At 36.9% G+C, this 18,694-nt stretch overlaps 1 pseudogene; it reads right to left on the minus strand.

Moving 5' to 3' along the window:
* The window catches only part of LOC126416928 (neural-cadherin-like), a 275,218-nt pseudogene that overhangs the window by 24,150 nt on the left and 232,374 nt on the right, over window positions 1-18,694 (minus strand).

The raw sequence follows: 18,694 nt of genomic DNA on the forward strand, positions 1-18,694 counted from the left end.
ACTCTCTCAGGTTCTGAATGGTTGCCTTCCCTTTGCAGGTAATGTCTGACCTTGCAGTCTTCGTTCTCATCAGAGCATGAAACATTTCATGGCATGCTTCTTCTGCTGCTTCAGGCAGTAGTTGCATGGCAACCTGTTCAACTGTACTGACAATGTCCATGACCAATGTGAACTTAGGGGTGGGTGGGGGTAAAATTAAGTCCCCTCTGCAGAACCAAAATCACATCATGTCACTTGCATGTTAGTCAGACTGAGGAAAGACTTGCATGGTGCCTCCAGTGATGGTTTGTCAGTGAGACATGAAAATTTTGATGTTTGACTACTGTTCAATCATTTTCAATCTTGGATCTGGGACCGGATTGATGGTGTTACCAAGTTTTGCCCTCTACAACTCCCTATAGTAGCATGAAGTTATTCCCTGATGTCTTAACAGATGTACTATCATCCTGTCCCTTCTTCTTGTCAGAGTTTTCCATATATTCCTTTCCTTGTCAGTTCTCCAGAAAACCTCCTCAGTCTTTACCTTACCATCCCACCTAATTTTCAACATTCTTTATAGCACAACATCTCAAATGTTTCAATTCTTTTCTGTTTTGGTGTTCCCACAATCCTCATTTCACTAACATACAATGCTGTGCTTCAGACACACATTTTCAGAAATTTGTTCCTCAAGTTAAGGCCTATGTTTTACACTAGTCGACATCTCATGTCCAGGAATGCCCTCTTGCCAGTGCCAGTCTGCTTTTTATGTCGTCCTAGCTCCTTCTGTCATGGGTTATTTTGCTGCCTAGGTAGCAGAATTCCTTAACCTCATCTGCACCATGATCACTTATTCTGATATGAAGTTTCTTACTGTTCTCATTTGTGGTACTTCTCTTTACTATTGTGTTTCTTTGACTTACTCTCAATCCATGTTCTATACTCATTATACTGCTTATTCCATCCAACAGATGCTGTAATTCTTCTTCACTTTCACTGAGAAGACCAATGTCATTAGTGAATTTGATCATATCAGTATATCCTTTCACCCTGAATTTTAATTCCACTCTTGAAACACTCTTATCTCTGTTATTGTAAAAGGCTACATTCTTGTCTTACACCCTTTTTAATCTCAGCACTTCGTTCTTGGTCTTCCTGTCTTATTGTTCCCTCTTGATTCTTGTACATATTGTGTATTCCCTGTCTTTCCCTCTAGCTTACCCCTATTTTTCTCGGAATTTCAAACATATTACACCATTTCACATTGTCAAAAGCTTTTCCAGGTCAACAAATCACATGAACGTGTCCTGATTTTTCTTCAGTCTTGCTTCCATTATCAGCTGCAACGTCAGACTTGCTTCTCTCATGCCTTTACCTTCCCTTAACCCAAAGTGATCATCATCTAACAGATCCTCAATTTTAAGTGATTGTGGCATAATTCTCACACTTGTTGGCTCTAGCTACCTTCGGAATTGTGTGGATGATGTTTTTCTGAATGTCTGATGGTATACTGACAGTTTCATACATTCTGCACACCAACTTGAATAGTTTTTGCGTTGCCACTTCCCCCAATGATTTTAGAAATTCTGTTATTTATCCCTTCTGCCTTATTTGATCTCCAAAGCTCTTTTAAGTTCTGAGTCTAATACTGAATCCTCTATCTCTTCCATGTTGACTTCTGTTTCTTCTTCTGTCATGTCATCAGATAAGTCCACCCCCCATAGATGTCTTTAGTGTACCATTTCCACCTAACTGCTCTCTCCTCTGCATTTAACAGGGGAAGGCTGCAGCTGCCAAACAAAAATTTTCACAGCTTATAGACAAAGCATCACTGGAGGCCCTGACTAAGTAAACAACCATTTTAGTTGCAGCTCTGGTTGTCTCTTTTAGCATCACAATCTAAAGTGAATTGCTGTCCCATAAGCTCCAGCATGCTGGAGTTAATGCACTAGTATAGGGCACGCACCATCTCAGATGCTGAGAGTCTACCCCAGGAACTGGAACATCTCAGAACAGTATTGTCCCTCCACTATAGTAAACATGTGGAGCTGGAAGAAATCATGGAGGAAGAGGTAACTACAGCCTTTACACTGTACACCAGCACATTGTCTGGAAATAGGGCGCATACTGAAAAAGCATCACATAAGAATTAGCATTTGCCCACCCAATAAAACAGAGGTATTATAGAGAATGTTGAAGATGTTTCCAGGGCTCTCAGGTGTCCAGCCGGATGCAATCGTTTAAGTCCCACGATATTTTGGTGAATAACTTTTCTGTCATCATCAAGTGGTTCTGATGGAATGGTCTGTCTGCTCATGCTAAGGCACATTATGATGTCCAGTGCCTTCATGGTTCTGGCTTTCAGGTCTCACAGGTGTGGCAACCACAACAATTCTGAGTAAAAAATGAGGCCCAGAAACCTCACTGAGTCATTAAAATGTAGAATGATGTCCCTCATATGCAAGTCACATAAGTTAAAAATGTCACAAGAATGATTAAAATGAACACACACACACACACACACACACACACACACACACACACACATCTGTAGAAAAATGAAAACGTGTCTTTGCACTCCACTCCTCCACATTGTAAGTTGCAACTGACAGGTTGCTGTTGAAACACTGGAGGAGATACAGAAAACAGTAAAATTATCCCCAAATAAGTGGCACTGTACAGGACTCCATACCATAGATGAGATTGTGTTCATGGCTACAACAAAGGGAGTAACACTTAAAAAACCACCCTGACAGACATCATTCTCCTGCTAAAAATGGGTGGAGGCTCAGTCTTGGAGCGAGATGATTGCTCCAGTCCTACGTTGAGGTCCATCATCTATGAGGCATAAGATAGGATGACGGACTGTGTACTTCCAGTCCCCATCAGTGTGCAATTCTTCACCTTTGACTTTGGTTTTTTGGTCTGAGGTGGCTTGGGAGCCACAACCCTGGAAATGGTAGTGGCAGCACTGGATGGTAGAGAAGACTTGATCTTTGGAGGGGCAAGAAGTTCCACAATGTCAGCAACCACAATCATTTCTGAAGTTATGGGGGAGGGGGGAGGGACATTGTTTGAAGTAACTGCAGCACCACAACAAATGCAAGTACTAGTGCTGGCACTAGCAACCTCTGTTTTTGTAGCAGCATCAGTTTTAAGGACTGGGTGTTTGAGAATGGAAGCATATGAAGCAGTGAACATGGGTGGTTGCATGTCTTTGTATCTCTTTTTAGCTTTGCCATACAGAATGTGCTTCATTGTTTTTATCTCTGGATCTTCCCCTCTTCAAGGAAGACACTGCAATCCCTACTCCAGACAGGGTGACCCCCAGAGCAGTTGACACACTTGGGAGGAGAGGAATGACCAACTCTGTCACGGGCAGCTTTACTTCATTTGCCACAAGTGGCCAAGAATAGTGTGCCCAAAGTGCTGTCATTTAAAGCAGTGCACTGAGTTTTGAAAATAACTCTGCACGCTGAGGTGAAGGAAGCCAACCTAAAGATGCTCTGGAAGTTTTTTGTTGCTGAAACTCAGTATAAATGAGTCCGGTTTCACTAGGTCGCCACCCACCCTTTTCATAATGTTTTGCACATCAACAGTGCCTTGCCGGGACCACTCAGCTTTCAGTTCCTCTTAGGGAACGCCAACCAAATCCCATGCAGGTCACAACACCTTTGGTGTAGTTCAAGATGTTAGGCAGTTCAGTTTCAATTACATACACCCTGAGGCATTGAGCTTTTTGGAGATTCTTCACTTGCTGGCACATTTACATTTCCACCAACAGGCTCCCATTTCATGAGTGCCTGACAGATTTTAATGTTCCAGAAATTCCCTCTAAACCTTTCTGTATATAAAATGGCGAAACTTTGTCAAAACTGCTCTCTTTCCTTTTAACTATTATAAACACATTCTGAGAAACAGCACGTGTTCCATTACAAGTGTGAGTCAGGAGAACTCGCTCCCAAGCCATATTGTTAGACTGGGTGTTGCTACCTTCCAGTGGGCCATCCTTTCTGCTGGGAAGAGGAAGGGAGATTTCAAAGGACCCATCTTGGTCCCATGAGCAGCTACAGAAATAGAAGTCCACCACCTAGACAGAGCACCACATGCCTAGGTAAGCCTTATGCAACTGAGGTTCAGCATGTTTCACAGAGATTGCCTGCTGATGACTGTTCCACCTCAACAGCTAAGCATCTCATCAGTGTGCAGCACACCTTGAGATTTAGGATTTTTGTTGTAGAGGTTTTTACCATCCTCATGACCAGGTGGTCAAAGCAAGATCCCCTTTCCCTGTGACATACAACTTTCAACCACTCTGCCACAGGATGGTCGCTGTTGCCTGACCAGAGCTTACAGTGACAGAGAACTGATAGTACTTACCAATCTCCAGCTCAGGAATCCTGGGATTGCCAAGCCCATACACAGCAAATGAATGCTGAGCCCCTGAGGGCACAAAATTAATGAGGAGTAGCAGAAATGAGGTTAGCGATAAACTTAACAACCAAATTGGTGATCACAAAGTAGACAAGATAAGGAATTCTGCTACCTTGAAAGCAAAGTAACGCAAGGGAGATGAATGAAGCAAGGAAGACATAAAAAGTGACTAGCACAGACAAGGCAGGCATTCCTCACCAAATGAAGTCTATTAATACCAAACAGTTCTTAATTTGATCAAGAAATTTCTAAGAATGTATACGGGGTAGTCAAATGAAAATGAGGCTGGTAGAAAAAACTGAGTAAAAATGCAATCACTGTAACTGTTAATGTAGTTATCTGACTGTAAGACAAGACAGTCAATGTCTTCATGGAAGAATATTTGTAGCTGCTCACAGAAATGTGATTTCACCATGCAAAGCAAATCGAAAGCCACAAACGTTTTTCTTCAGGGCTCCAAAACTATGGAAGTCACATGGGGAATGATCAGGACTGTATGAGAGATATGTAAGAGCTTCTCAGCAAAACTTCTCTGGAGTGTGCTTGCTGGAGTGACTGTGTGTATGTGTTTTCCTTTCTTTCTTGAAGATAGCTTTGGCTGAAAGTTCAGAGTGTAACAGTCTTTCTGCAGAGCCTGTCTGCAACTCAATGTGTCATCTTTACAGCGAGTAGCAGTCTATCCTTTTCATAATTGTTGGACTTTCCATTGTTTGTAAACTTATTTAGTTTGCTAGTTCTTGTGAGTCTCTCAAGATTACTAAGGGTCTGCCTAGAAATATCAACATGAGAATACATTTATTGCCAAATCTGTTTTTTGTCAATGTAAGAGAAAGATGTGGTTAAATAAGTATTAAGCCATCGTTTCTATAACATAAAAACGAAAAAAGAGATTGTATACAGCATTTAAGATTGTCCAGCTGATTTTCTGGTTCATTATTGCATGTTTGGAATTATTTATGTGATGCATGTGCTCAGTTGAATGAAGGTGTCTATGTAATGCACTCTTGACAGCTATCTATGGGCACTCAGGCCAGAATCTGGCCTTAGCGGCTGGAGATAGCAGTCATATAGTCATATGTGCATGAAGTGTGCCTGCTTGAGTGAATATGTGTGTGTGTGTGTGTGTGTGTGTGTGTGTGTGTGTGTGTGTGTGCGCATTTTCCTTTCTTTTCTGAAGAAAGCTTTGGTCGAAAGTTCAGTGTGTAACAGTATTTTCATGTTCCTGTCTGCAACTCAACATGTCATCTTTACAGCAAGTAGAAACAAAGTTTATAGTGGGAGACTAAATGAAATATTTCCATTCACCACATTTAGAATGAAATAAAGAGGCACAACATAGAAATGCACAATTTTCATGAGCAGCACCACCTCAAGGGTAAGCCAAACTGATATGTAGTGAAAATATTTTCTTACATGCACATAGTAATTTTATTTAACAAAGTGAACACATATAAAAATGCTTTCCTAAACTTTTCTTAAAGGACATCATTTATAAATTTGTAACTGTATATGAAATTAAATTCATAATGAATACTGATTATAACCATTCTTACCAACTATCAGAACAATTATTAATGCTACAATTGTCAAAGTCCATACACCAAGACTGACTGCAAATCCATCTCCCAAAAGCTTGCAGTTCATGCCTGTCTCACCATGAGGGCACATGCAGTTGTAGAGAAATTTCGAATTTTGATGTAAACATTGCTGGCTGTTGATACATGACATTTTTGCACAAGTAGTTTGAGTGCAATCCTTACTACTTGAAGCCAGTACTTTTGCATCACTGCATCTGACAACACAAAGATGGATTATTTCTAAATTTATATCAAGGAAATAGAGTTTCTTTATAAAAAAAAAAATCAATATACACTGCTTATACATCAAGCTGTTAAAGTAATGTGACATAATAAATCACAGTTTGGTTGGAATCTAGATGGTGAACACACACACCTTATAGCATCTGAAGATAACTGGGTTGGCTTCTGAAATATAATACACAAAAGGATATTCCTATATAGACATGAAAACACACTACCTACCAGTTGTCTTAAGAGAAGTTCAGAATTAATATTATCAAAATAAATTGTATGCTACATTAAGAATAATATTTCATAATTCAAAATATGCATTTTAGTAGACATCTTTGCTGCTAATCAAACTTATAAGGACTTTACAATGGAGGCAATGTCCAACAGTAGCACAAGTACTGAAACTGAATAATTCTATGGAACATAACAAACAAAAGTTTTAAATAATCATATTCACATTTGGCACTGCCTATAATATAGCAATTTTTTAGAAAGGCATATAAGACTGAACAGTGGTTATACAGCATATTAATAAGTTTCAAAAGATTAGTTATAACTGTTTCTGCTTCAAAAATAGAATGCCGCCAATGCCCCCACCCCTGCTTTTCTCATTTATCAACTTATGTCTTAATTGATATATAGGTAGCGAAATGTTTGAAGAAACTCTCCTTGTGTCTTACTATAGTGCTTGAAACTAATATTCTATGTTATTCTTTATTGCATTGGTTATGTTCATGACTACAGAGGAAAGAGCATATACAGTAAACAAGCTCTCAGTTCTTCTCCCACAATGTATCATTTTCTTAATAAGAAATTATGAGTAATTTGTTTCTTCCTTCACTGATTCTTGATCTTTACATCCCCAAAACAAAGAATCTATGTGGTCTGACAACTAAATATTTGCTGTTGTATCTTGCATGTACTTCTCAGAACATGATAATCACTGTTATACTTGATGGCCAAGTTATTTATTTTTGTGGTAATTTTATTTTCTGACTTTTATTTGCATAATCATATACTGCAGGATCTGTAACTGGTAACGTATTAACAAGAAACACTTGATTCAATTGAGATAACTAAGGAAAGGATATATTACCACAGTAGATTATCTTTTTATTTTGAACACCACAAAAAATAATGTGCTTCAAATACAGGAGAGCTTGAAAGATACTCACATGCAGTTAGACTGCTTCAGCTTGTCACTACATTTCACTGGTTCTGGGCAAATTATAAAATTACACTCAGAAGAATATTCACAGCCATATTCAAGATTAAGGGCTATTGTTGCCTGTCCCCATTGTGTGACATTTGACCCTGGAGGCAATGGAAGGGCTCTTCCATCTAGTCTCACATCATCCACACAGCCTGTTACAAAGAGTTTCAACAATCCTTTTAAGCTCAAGGTGTTGTCTGCAGCACTTATAATATGTAACATCTACAGTTTACATACTGAGATTTTGTAAGTAAGACAGGAAACTAGTTTCAGATTTAACTGCAATATTTTAATCAACAATTACTTCTGCATAATCTTGGTGCAAGATATGATATTTAGTTGGGTTACACTACTGTAGAAATTGAGTTTTGTTCTCATAACACACTTCTTATTCAACACTCTCATTAAATTCCTGTCATGATGAATGCAGTAGGGCTGATCAGCTCCACTTACTTTGACACTGTATACCACTAATACATTAAAAATTTCATTCTTTATGAATTTCTAATTTTCTAATTTCAGGGTATAATTTATATGCAGGTGAAGATAATGACAAATATTTCATGTAGAAACATTTTTAAAGTATAAATTCGTAACTGAAAACCTGTGGAAACCATGTAGGTCCTACATTTAAAAATCCAAAAAACCAGTAATGGTTTGTTTTAGGAAAGCCCTGTTCCTGTTCTATGTGAAGAACATCTTGTCTTTTTTATTATTCAGGAAATACTATTACTCAATAAAAATGTCAGATAGTTACTCAAATTTTAGACAAAAACTATTCACAAATCCAGAGCTACTGCCTTGTAGCCCTAATTTTTATCTATCCAAAAATGTATGATTTAATTATGAATATTTGTTAGTGAAAGATGTTAAATACAAAAGTTAGGTGCCTGTAAATTCTTGGCAGGTTTTAATAAGCAACAGGGATAAAATTGCAGGTCCCAAAATCCACTCAAAAAATTGAACATAGTAGCATAAAACCCATTTAACGAATATACTAACAATGGTCAACCAAAATACCTTAATGACAAATGTGTAAAAGTGGTGCTACCAATTCCTGTCACTTATGTTGTTATTGAATATGTAATAGCTTTGTATTTTAACATTTTGTGAACACCTTTCTTGTTACTCTTTTAATAGCTGTTGTAGATAATGCCAAGGGTAGTAGATGGTTTGTAATGCATCCACAAAAAATTGTAATTGTCTCAATTTATCAAACGCCAGGCCCTGATGAGATAGCATTTAAAGAAAAAATTAACACTTCAATATTGCAGTTGTTGAGATACAGACAGCATAAAATTATAATTCTAGATGATATTAACATGGATAGATTGGGAAACATCAGAAGGTTTCACATTGACTGTATGATGGTAAAACAAATATTTTGGAACCAGATTTTAAACTGTAAGAGACTTCCAGGGGCAGATCTGGACCCTAAACCACTATTTATAGGTTATGAACTGTAGAGTAAAACTGAAGAAATTGCAAAAAGGTAGGAAATTAATCAGATGGGACCTGGATAATTTGAAAGAAGCAGAAGTTGTTGAGAGTTTCAGAGGGAGTATTGGGCAATGACACAAAAGAAGAGGAAAGGATTACAGTGGAAGATAAATGAGTAGTTTTGAGAGACAAAAGAGTGAAGACAGCAGATCAAATAGGTAAAAAGATAAAGCCTAGCAGAAATCCTTGGATAACACAGGAGATGTTGAAATCAATTGATGAAAGGAGAAAATATGAAAAAGCAGTAAATGAAGCAGGTGAAAAGGAATACAAATGTCTAAAAAAATGAGATAGACAAGAAGTGCAAAAAGGCTAAGTAGGAATGGCTAGAGGACAAATGTAAGGATTTGGATGCATGTGTCACTAGGGGAAAGATAGATACTGCCTACAGGAAAATTAAAGAGACCTTTAGAGAAAAGAGAAGCAGCCGTATGAATATCAAGAGCTCTGATGGGAAACCAGTACTAAGTAAAGAAATGAAAGCTAAAATGTGGAAGGAAAGTACAGAGTGCCTTTACATGGGAGATGTACTTGGAGGCAACATTAGTGATGGAAGAAAATGTAGCTGCAGATGAGATAGGCAGTATGATACTGCGAGAAGAAAATGACAGAGCACCGAAAGAAATAAGTTGAAACAAAGCCCCGGGAGTAGATGACATTCCATCAGAACTACTGATAGCCTTGGGAGAACCAGCCTGACAAAACTCCTCCATATGGTGTTCAAGATGTATGAAACAGACTTTGAGAAGAATGTGATAATTCCAGTTCCAAAGAAAGCAGATGCTGACAGGAATGAATATTACTGAACTGCCAGTTTAATAAGCAATTGTTTCAAAATACTAACATGAATTCTTTGCAGAAGAAGGAAAAACCTGGTAGAGGCCAACCTTGAGGAAGATCAGTTTAGATTCTGGAGAATTTAGGAACACACAAGGTTATACTGATGCTACAGCTTCTTTCTAGGTTTAGCGAAAGCACACCTAAGTTCATAGTATTTGTAGACCTAGAGAAAGCTTTTGACACTGTTGACTGGAATACTCGCTTTGAAATGCTGAAGGTAGTAGAGACAAAATACAGGGAGCAAAAGGCTATTTACAACTTATACAGGAATGAGACAGCAATTATAAGAGTCAAGGGGCATGAAAGGGAAGCAGTGTTATTCAATTTGTACACTGAGAAAGCCATAAAGGAAAACAAAGAAAAATTTGGAGTAGGAATTAAAATCCAGGGAGAAGAAGTAAAAACTTTAAGGTTTGCTGATTACATTGTAATTCTGTGATAGACAACAAATGACTTGGAAGCATAGTTGAATGGAATGGACAATACCTCGAAAGCACGATGTAAGATAAACAACAGCAAAAGCAAAATAAGGATAATGGAATGTAGATGAATTAAATCAGGTGATGCTGAGGGAATCAGATTAACAAATGACACACTTAATGTAACATATGAGATTTGCTACTTGGGCAACAAAATAATTGATGATGGCTGAAGTAGAGAGGACACAAAATGGCAATCACAAGAAAAGCACTTTTGAAGAAGTTTGTTAACATCAAATATAGGTCAGGAAGTCTTTTCTGAAAGTAGCCACATATGGAGATGAAACATCAACAGTTAACATTTACAAAAGAAGGGAAGAGAAGCTTTTGGAATGTGGTGCTACAGAAGAATGCGGAATATTAGATGGGTAGATTATGCAACTAACAAGGAGGTATTGAAAAGAATTGGAGAGAAAAGTGTCAACCTAACTTCAAAAAGAACAAATGGATTACAACAGGTATTAGAATCTCATGTGCAGAGAAAAGAAGATTACACAATATAGCAAAGACACAGAACATGCCTCCTGAATTTCATTTGTACCTGAAGAATTACAAGAGGATCCTCAAAAATGTTGTAAGGAAAGCTAAAACAATGGCAAATGAAAAATACATTGAAAATTCAAAAAACAAATCTAAAGCTATATGGGAAGTTATAAAAAATCAAACAACAAGTGAAACTAAACAATATAAAAATATGAACTTATGTTATGAAGGACAAATGATTTCTTGCCCAACAAAAATTGCAGGGACCTTCAACAAATATTTTGCAAACATAAGTGAACAATTGGTGAGTGGACTGAAAGAACACAACAAAATATCACTTCCATCATGCAATAGTGCGAGAAATGTGTCTACATCTTTGTTCCTTTCACCCAAAAATACTGAAGAAATTTTATCAGTTATAAAAACCTTGAAAACAGGGTACTCATGTGGAATTGATGGACTACCAGATGCAATTATTAAAAAATGCTGTCTTGCCTTAGCTGAACCCTTGACACACTTGTGCAACAGCTCACTGGCATCAGGAACCTTCCCTTCATGCTTAAAAACAGCAAAACTGAAACCACTGTTCAAAAAAGAAAATCCAAATGTGTTTCAAATTATAGACCAATAGCCCTACTGCCTGTATTTTCAAAAATTTTAGAAAAAGATTTTTATAAGAGATTGTCTGATTTCCTAAATAAAAATAAAATTCTCTCTCCTTCACAGCATGACTTCAGGAAAGGCTATTCAACTGAAAGTGCAATATTTGAATTTCTTAATGAAATTTATACTAAACTGGATGCAAGATTTTCAATAATCTACCTAACCATATTAAATCAATAGGTAAACTCTGTAGTTTTAAGAGTGAAGTAAAGGCATATTTAATTGATCATTGCTTTTACAGTCTGACAGAATATATAAAAGCCAAACAACAAAAATAAAGATGCATTATTAATATTCTACTTTGTACATTGCCTGTCATGTTTGCTGTATGTATGAATCTTTGCTAAATTACTTCAATATCTAGTCCTAAGGATTGCAATACAAACTGTATTTTATCTTGCTAATACCTAACCATGTCCAATATCCTTGTATATATTCTATACATATAGGATTTGAAGGACTAAATAAATAAATAAATAAGAAAAAAATCTGTGGTACAAACTGGCTAGAAGAGAGGATACATTGAAAGGACACATTCTGAAACATAAAGGGGCCACCAATTTAGTGCTGGAGGGAAGTGTGGCAGGTAAAAATCATGGAGGGAGACCAAGAGATGAAGAGAGTAAGCAAATTCATAAGGATGTAGGATCCAATAGTTATTCTGAGATCATGTGGGTTGAACAGGAAACAGTAGCATGGAGAGCTGCATCCAACCAGTCTTTGGACTAAAGACTACAACAACAAGAAGGGCAAAAAGAAAAGAAAAAGTGATTTATATGGTTTATTCTTTAAAGTAATTGAAACATTAATATCTCAATGAAAAGCCCACCAGACTGAATTCATGTCTTGATAACATTATTAATAACATACACAGAAACTCTCTTGAATGTGATACTATAGAATTAGGAATATCAGTAATTTATTTATTTGTTTATTACTTGTCATTAGCCAACATTTGTTGAAATAGACAGTTTTGACATTACATTTGATAGTGGATCTAAAATTGGGAAACTATGTACATTCAAATTACATTACATGAGGATAAAGAGTTATTCTCTACATTATAATTCCTTAACATCATAGTTACTCTCTACTACATTCCAATTCCTTAACATCATAGTTACTTTCTACTACATTCCAATTCTTTTACACCATAGATACACTTATCAGCTAACAATTTGTGCTGCTGCTTCTTGAAGGCATCACCTTGTAGGTCTTTCAGTGATTGTGGTAACTTGTTATATAATTTTAATCCTGTTTGCTTAAAGCTACTTTGGACCTTAGACAGCCTAGTAAAGTCTACATCAAGATTGTTTTTATATCTGGTATCATGTGAATGAACATCCGTTCTGGAAGGTAAGGTATGTATTTGTTTTTTATGGAAAGAAGACACGTTTTTATATACAGAGAAGGTAATGTTAAGATGTTAAGTTCCTTAAAGTGCTTTCGACATGATTCTTGGCTTTTAATACCTGTAATTGCTCTAATTGCTTTCTTCTGCCACATGAACACTGTCTGAGCACCAGTTGAGTTGCCCCATAATTTTATTCCGTACTGTACGTGAGATTCAAAGAAGGCATAATAAGAAGATAAAAGTTGTTTTCTGCTAACTAATGTTTTTAGTTTCCTTAACAAAAAGACTACTCTAGATAGTCTGGTACATAACAGTTCCGTGTGGGTGTTCCATGTTAATTTTGGGTCCAGGTGGATTCCTAGAAGTCTTACAGAGTCAGACTCATTTAATTTTTCCTGTAGATTGTGCAAGAAGAAATATATAGTTTCAGTCTTGCTACTGTTGAGTATCAGCTTGTTACTGTGGAGCCATATGGCAGACTTTTCAAGCATTACTTTTGTTTGTTTCTTCACTTCCTCCAATTTGTTATCTGAGGTAATCAGGGTTGTGTCGTCAACATATATTATTGACTTGTGAAGCATGAAAGTAGGCAAGTCATTCATGTATACCAGGAAGAGAAAAGGTCCAAGCACTGAGCCTTGTGGCACGCCTCTTACAACTGGTAAGGCATTTGATTGCTGGCTATTTACTATAACTACCTGAGTTCTGTTTGTCAGGTATGATCTGATTAATGCCAGTTGGTTATTTTTGACACCATAGCCCTCTAGTTTATTTATTAGTATTTCATGGGATACAGTATCAAATGCTTTACTCAGTTCTAGTAGTACACCACAAGTGATGGAATTGTTCTCGAAGCCATCAAGTATGTCTGTCACAAGAGTTTCTACTGCATTTACTGTAAACAATCCTGGCCTAAAACCAAAGAGCGAGGAGGAAAAAAGATTTTGTTCAGCAAAGTAGTTGCAAAGTTGTGTTTTAATGCAGCATTCTATTATCTTGGATAATATAGGTATGAGGGATATTGGACGGTAACTTTCAGGTTTGTTTTTTTCTCCTTGTTTATAGATTGGGATAACAATAGTAGCTTTCAGGACCTCAGGAAATTTTCCAGTTGTAAAAGTACTATTGATCAGAAAGGTAAGAGGGGCAACAATAATGTCATTTATTTGTTTCAAGATGGTGTTGGAGATACCATAGAGATATTCACTGTATGAGCCATGTAGGTTTGTGAAGACTTTGTATACAGTTTGGCAGGTCACCTGTTTCCATTTAAAGGATAAGTTATTTAGGGCAGGAATGTTGTAGGTAAAACTTCCAGAAGTTGCATCATCTGGTGCAGAGGTAGCAGTAGCTTCGAAATTAGTACTGTTAACAAAAAATTCATTTAATTTTTCTGGCACTAATGCAAGGATATGTCTTCAAATTGAAAATTCAGCTCTCAGTAGTGAAGGAAGAGAAGTGACATATAGACTACTAGAAAAATCCAATATAAAAAATATGATAGACCAGTTAAAGGAAATGGATTGACCACGTATAATGGATAGTAACAAAAGAATATGTAAAATCTTTTCCATTTTCTTGACAGAGATTAAGTGCATAGTAAAAAATACATGCCGCATTGTAACCAAAAGATATCATACTAATATTACACATAAGCAGCATTATACCAGTAAGTGGCATGCTCCATAATCTAACAAACTCAGCATGCTACTATAAATTCCCCAAAATAAGTCTCATAAAAGTGACTGAGACAAGGAAAATTACATAAATATGAGAAAACTTTACAGATCCAAAATACAAAAATCCTAGATGTGGTGCAAATGATGAGTATATTGTAAATTTCAAAATAAATGTAAAGCAGCCTGGAATGTCATCAAAGGAAAATTAATTATATTAATAAAGAAAACGTATCCCTACTGACCATGGTACACTCAATAAATATTCTGTAAATAGTGCCAGCACTAGCACTCCATTCAACAGTTCTACTTTGGGTGCAGAAACCCTGCTAAATTATGCAAAGCAAATAAGTGATAAACTTACATGGACCTTGATCACTTTAAATGACATCCATAAATCTATGTATAAACTAAGCAATTCCTGAATAGAAGACTATTTTGGACTCAATAATTTCAAACTAAAGTGTATAGCAAAGAAGATCAAAATGTCACTTCTCTCACTGTCTAACAAAGTACTAGATGAAAGAAATTTGCCAAAATGTCTTAATCTCACAGTTATGTTAATTATATATAAAAAAAGTGACAGGAACTCTCAAATAACTATAGACCCATTTCAATAGTACAACCATATCAAATATAGTAGAAAGTTGTATGCATAAACAGATATATAGCTATTTTGAAAGCAACAAAATCTTAAATTAGCAACAGTTCAGATTCAGGGCTCACCTATCAACCGCAAAAGCAGTTGAACCTTGGGTGAATAATGTTTATGAAGGATATGAAAAAAGGCTATCTACAGCTGGAATGCTTACTGATTTAAGCAAAGAACCTGATTCGCTGTCACACTACATAATCATCAAAAAGTTAGAATATTATGACATACAAGATAAATCACTCAGTTCATTCAAATCTTATTTAACCAATAGTTTACAGCTTGTTTATAGAAATATGCAGAGATCAGCAATACTCCCAATAAGAAGAGGAGCACCCCAAAGCTATGTCTTGGGACCTTCATGTTTATTGTCACTTTAATAGACTTTTCAAGTTATATACCATGTCAGAATCTCCTAATGTTGATGACATCAATAACCACAGGCAAGAAATTACAAAGTGGATAGCTAACAACAGAGGAATGGTGCAGGTGACTTATTGCTCATGTCACGGCAATCAGCTGTGCATAAACCAAACAAAAACTGAAGAAATATTTTTTAATCTGAAGGTAACCTAAAAATAAAATAAAGTTGTAAAGCTACTTGAACTGTTCATAGACCAGAAACTCTCTTGGGAAGAACACACAAATTAGCTGTGCAGCAAACTAGCTCATTATTGTATAAATTAAGGAATAGTGCAAGCAAACAGTTGTTGCTCCACTCATATTTTGCTTTCTTCCATTCTCATCTGCAATATGGAATATTGCTATGGAGCACTTCCGCAGAAGCCAATAGCACAGGGTGGGACAAATAAAAATGGCCCAGAGAACAGAGTTCCAGTGTACAAAGAAACACAGCAGAGGAAAGGAAATGCAGTACTAACCTAACTACAGCAAATGTAGAAAGTGACCACCATTCATCTCCTGGAACTTTTGAGGCCTAGTCAGGAAGTTGATGAAGATGAAGGTCTCATCTGAAATGTTCTGCTGTAGTTCTTGAAGACTATGAGGGTTGTTGTGAGACACCTTAGACTTGAGGGTTCTCCACACAAAGTAATTGCACCCTGACAAATCAGGTGACCTGCGGGTCAGTTAGTGCCACAGCCAGACTGACCCCTGCTAACAATTCTGTCAGGTGTGAAGATTCTGTCTATGTACTCCAATGTTTGGCAGGTTGTATGGGCAGTCGCTCCATCCTGTTGGAAGTAACTGTAGGTCTTTTCCTCCTCTTTTAATGGTGCCACAAATGGTGTCAGAATGTTGGCAATATAACATGCTGAAGACGGCATCTAACGAAAGAAGATGGGACCAATAATTTGGCATGCAGACACCATACACCAAACCCTAAACTTCTGGTCACGCAATGATGTCTCGTGAAAGTCACGCAGATTCTCTGCTGCCCAGAACTTGTGATTCCGTGAGCTGCTGAGGAGCATCTGCTGGTTTTACTGCATGAGCAACAGACACACCGTAAGGATGCATGTGCTGGTCCAGGTAGAGTATTCATCCACATGATTGACATGATATGCTGATCTCTTGTGACAGGTGTCGGGTTGGTCTGTCAGGAGAAGCATTTTCTGGTGAACTGAAGCCACATTTTCTGGTGTGCGAGCACGTTTCACAATGTTTTTTAACTTGTCCCAAACAGATCCTGACGGATGCCATTTTTGGACTAGGCATTGCTTTGCACTCTTTGCTAGCACTACGATAATGTTAAACTTCTCAGCAAACAACTGAACATATAGTTTCCATGAGTTTGTTGTCACCTAACTTTCCACAACAAACAACCACTGCACCACTGTGAGTACCATTGTCCCCTTTGCACATCTACATTCACGCTGACACAGCCCGCACTTCACTCTGAACCAGTGTGGATCACGTGGTGGGTGTACACTTGTATGTGCATCATCATGGGGTGTGGTTATATGCATACTTTCATGTCCAATTGAATCCACTTGTCCATGCCACTTTTATATGCCTCATCATATATTTGGAGATGGCAGAAAAAATAATGAGATGTTTAGTAGGATTACCATCTAGAAAGGACTGCAGAAACTACTTCAAATGTCTCTAGCCTGATAACTGTTTCACACATGCCAGAGAAAATCTGGAAAAGTTCAATGTGAGATGTGATGTGCATGTGCAAAATACCAGAAACAGTCACATATTGGATTTGCCTTCCTCAAGACTTGCTATAGTCCATAGTAACTACAAATACTTGAGCATAATTTTTTTTTCAGTAAGCTACCATACTTAACTCATATAGTACCACTAAATAAATATTAGAGCATATTACAAACTTGGCTAAAATACAGTGAATTCTATTCAACTGAAGAATTCCTAGAAAGAAATTATTATAATATATATGTTTCCTAAGTGATAAAGAAAATCTTTCAGCTCTTAATTAAACCCCTGTTATCTGTTTTATTTTCCGCATACATAATTGATCAGTGTATAAAACTTGACACCACTGTAAGCTTTGCCGAAGCCCAGTTGTATGAAAAATATAGGAATGTGACTAAAATATTCTATTCTATTCAGTCTTGGTTGAGTTTCCATTGAGTAATGTTCATACAGTCAGTCTGCACTGAATAATGTCATATAAATCCACATGAAGTCCATAGCTTACATTCACAGAAATAACCACTTACATATGAGGTAGTATATAAAAAAATCCAAAATATAAATACAATTATTATATTATACCTAGATCTTATTCTGCGCCATATGATTCAAAGTAGTTCCTTTGGGAGCGAATACACAGATCCTAACATTGCTGCCAAAATTTGAAATGCATCCTGGAAGTCTTTCTTTCTTATGGTGTTCAGTACCTCCAGTGATCTCCTACACTTTATAAAATCATCAAGTCTTCACCTCAGGGAAAAGGAAAAAGTCACATAGAGTTAATTTTGTGGAATATGTCTGGTGGGCACACTATTGCCATCATATTTTTAGTGAAACATCCCTGAATAATATATACCACGCGTGGTTATGTATTGTTGTGGAGAAGTAGACAACTATACATATGTCACATCTATTCTTTACTTGTCCTTCGTCAAGCATCATGGAAAAAATGATAGATGATGGGTTTTATTACCATCCCACCAGAAGGAATGATATCTTTACAAATAATTCCTCCCCCCCCCCCCCCCCCCCACTCTCCTCAAAATAAATAAAGGGTCATTTGTATTTTGATGATCGATTTTTAGTTTTGAGGTCATAGCCATAAACCCGTCTTTTATCATCAGTGACAACAATTGAAAGAAAGTTTTCTTTTTCTTGAAGCACTTGTTTAAAGCATCTGCAAACATTCAAATGATGTTGCTTCTGAATATCTGTTCTGTTGTCCAATATTTAGAAAATAACTTAATGTGGGCATACTGCTCTTTTGAGTCAGCCATCACAAAATTGCGAACTTATAGAAATATAAGAGGAAGTGAAATGAATGGAAAAATTTAAGTAAACTGTTTATTATTACAAAAGCGATCTCCATAACTGTTAAGAGATTTATCCCACCATGAAACAAGGTAGTCAGTGCCTAAATGGAAAAATGTTTGTGGGTGTCTACAGAACCATGACTGAACACAGGTGTACATCTCTTTACCAAAAGCAA

This window comes from Schistocerca serialis, chromosome 8, assembly GCF_023864345.2.
Source record: "Schistocerca serialis cubense isolate TAMUIC-IGC-003099 chromosome 8, iqSchSeri2.2, whole genome shotgun sequence".
NCBI lineage: Eukaryota > Metazoa > Arthropoda > Insecta > Orthoptera > Acrididae > Schistocerca > Schistocerca serialis.